The sequence below is a fragment of the Myotis brandtii genome, unplaced genomic scaffold, assembly GCF_000412655.1.
Source record: "Myotis brandtii unplaced genomic scaffold, ASM41265v1 scaffold120, whole genome shotgun sequence".
Taxonomy (NCBI): domain Eukaryota; kingdom Metazoa; phylum Chordata; class Mammalia; order Chiroptera; family Vespertilionidae; genus Myotis; species Myotis brandtii.
Window position 1 is genome coordinate 5,403,966 of NW_005354174.1, and position 2,876 is coordinate 5,406,841.

The 2,876-nt window shown below is 43.8% G+C and overlaps 1 non-coding gene across 1 annotated transcript; it reads left to right on the top strand.

The window, feature by feature from the left end:
• Positions 1–133: 133 nt before the first annotated feature.
• TRNAR-CCG lies at positions 134–206 on the top strand. The gene has a single exon. It is a non-coding gene; the product is annotated as a tRNA-Arg (tRNA).
• Positions 207–2,876: the final 2,670 nt, after the last annotated feature.

Consider the following 2,876-nt stretch of genomic DNA (forward strand, 5'->3'; position numbering starts at 1 on the left):
CAGGCGCGCGCGCTGCCGCGGTTGGGGCGGCTTCTAACACTCACACCGCCCTACGCAAGGCCGCGGAGCGCAGGGGCGGGGCGTGATGATGGCATCGCGTAAGAGGGCGTTGTGAGAGAGCTGTTCGTGTGGTGACCCAGTGGCCTAATGGATAAGGCATCAGCCTCCGGAGCTGGGGATTGTGGGTTCGAGTCCCATCTGGGTCGTACGGAACTTTATTTTGGCGGAAGGAAAAAGACGATGTACTGAAATCAGTAAAAATAGATTCTGAAATATGGTTACCGATGGTTACCGTATTGCGATCTCTGGGAGGATTGTCTTGACAAATCAGGAAACGCATCTCCGTGTTTTAAAGACATTGCAATTGAGGATTTGTAAGTGAAAGCCAAGGAGTGATCCAAAAGTGGGGTTTTTCATCTTGCTTAACTTTTTTAAAAGAAAAAAGCCGTCTGGACAGATGGCTCCACTCCTTTTCAAGGTGAGCTTCACCATGGGCAGCCACACATGCAAAACTTTCTCCTCATCCTTGTCCCAAGGGGTATGTGAGCAGATCTAACTGTGCTGGCTCCAAACATTTATTTCAAGTGCTAAGTTGAGTTCATAGAAAAGCAATTGTGCTGTTACAACACACAAATATAATAGGCGTAATTTATGGTTTCTGTCTCTAAACTATTATGAACAATAAATTGTAGTTAAAACGTATGGGTTTGGGATTGAGGGATGTCTCTGTGTCTATGTTTTATTTGCAAATTTGTGTGATGAAAGAAAATCAGAATTTAAGCTTTTCAGGCCGGGTCAGTTGACTAGCTTGAAAAAGTTTAAACTCTTCTTGCAGAACTTGTACAGGAAGACTATCACTGAGTTAACTGCTACTCTTGAAAAACTACTAAACACTAAATGCAATGTAGTATCCGGAATTTGAGCCTGAAACAGAAAAAGGACATTAATGGAAAAGCTAGTGGAATCAGAACACAGTCTGGAGTTTGGTTACCAGTAATGTACTAGAGTTGATGTCTTAGTTGTGACAGATGTGCATGGTACATTTCAGCTGTTTGCTGTTTTATTTCAGTTGTACTTCCTTCCTTTGTAATGTTGACTGGAGTAAAGGTGACCACCATGCCAAGTGAGAACACCAGTCTCCACTTGGCCACGGGGACAGTAGCAACACCACCAATTTTGCAGGCAGACATCCTGGAGGGGCAGACACAAGGTCTTATCCAGTTGGATGAGTTGCTGGCAGAATGCAATCAGAGCTTCAAGCAACGTGGTTCTGCTGGCATCGACATCTTTACAGGTGACTTTCCATGCCTGGGACCAAGGCATGTTAGCACTTGACTCCAGCATGTGGTCACCATCCCAACCAGAAACTGGCGTAAATGTCACTGTGTCAGGGGAGCCAGTTTTCTTTATGTGGGTGCTGACTTCCTTAACATTTTTCTTATATCTCTTCTGGCTGTAGGGCAGCTCAGTGGAATCCATTTTGTTGACACCAAAGGGAAGAGTAGGTCCAAGATGCTTTCAAACATAATTCTGGGGATGCTCAAGGTAAGCGGGGATCCTTGCTGAGTTTAGGGCCCAATCCTGGAAGCCCAACATCACCAAGGGAGCAGGCTGGCACGTGAGGAGACAAACGATGGCAGGGCCCCAAAACGTTGGAATTCACGCTATAGTATATAGGCTAGTGTTTGTCCCCAGTAGCAATATATGACTACAGCCCCAATTATTTGGAGAAACTCATTTTCCCCACAGAAAGATATATTATACCTATAATCAAAGATAGAATCCTTGATAAATGAAAGAATATGGCAAAATTCAGATATTTGAAGTTTTTGCATAAATTTCTCCTTTCCATTTTGACTGACCCAGATAAATATGTGTTTACTAGAATCGTGCTTTGTTTTTAATTGTAGGCTATTCTACTTTTCGGTTAAAAAATGACTATCAACGTGTAATATACATGCAGAAAAGTCACATTTCATGTGTGCAGTTCAGTTATGTTCACAAACTCAGCACACTTGGAGAGCCGGCACCCAGGTCAAGAAATGGGGCATTGATCACTGCAGAAGCCCCCCTTGAGTTCCCTCCAGTCACTACCTCCTCCCAGGGTGACCAGGAGCCTTATTTCTACAGTTTAATTTTGCTGGTTTTTATACTGTATCACTTTGGAATTTTTAAATCTTGGATACATACAAATATTTATTAGTAGTTAATTAGTTCAAATTTTCAAAACTCAATTAATATTAAAATGCAATCTATTGTATTAACATTCAGAATTGTCATACTTCACGTTTTACCGGGTTGCAGTATTAAACATACAGTAAAGTTGCCATTTTTCTCTATTTCTCTTGGAAATCCCATAAAAGCAACAAGGGGGATGAGTGGCAGAAGCACAAACACCATCCGTGAAACCAGGAGATATCTGAAACTCTTCCAATAAAAGGGGAAAGCTACTAAAAGCAATGAGGAACAATGGAGGGAGAAGATGCGCTAGCCTCGGATCTTAGGAAAGGCCAGCAGAGGGCGCTTCTCCAAAGCGAAGGTCAGACTCCTAGAGGTAACAATAATCCCTTGTTTGCAAGGACAAGACTGCGTGTGTGGACAGCGCCTCCTCCTCACGGGGGCAGACCCGTGTTCTGGCTATGGATTTGCTTTCCTCGCTCGCAGGGCTTCTGCTGGCATCACCACTCCTGGATTGAGCCATTGCCAGATTGCACGTCGAGCCTGGCCCCTCCCACTATATCCTTAATGATTCACTGGGAGAACGTTGTACTTTCCTTACCAGTGATCCGGGACTCAGTAGTTTCAGAGGTCCTAGAGCCCAAGGGAGAAATATTTAAACTAGGACACACTGTCATGGTTCCATTCATGGGAAGCTG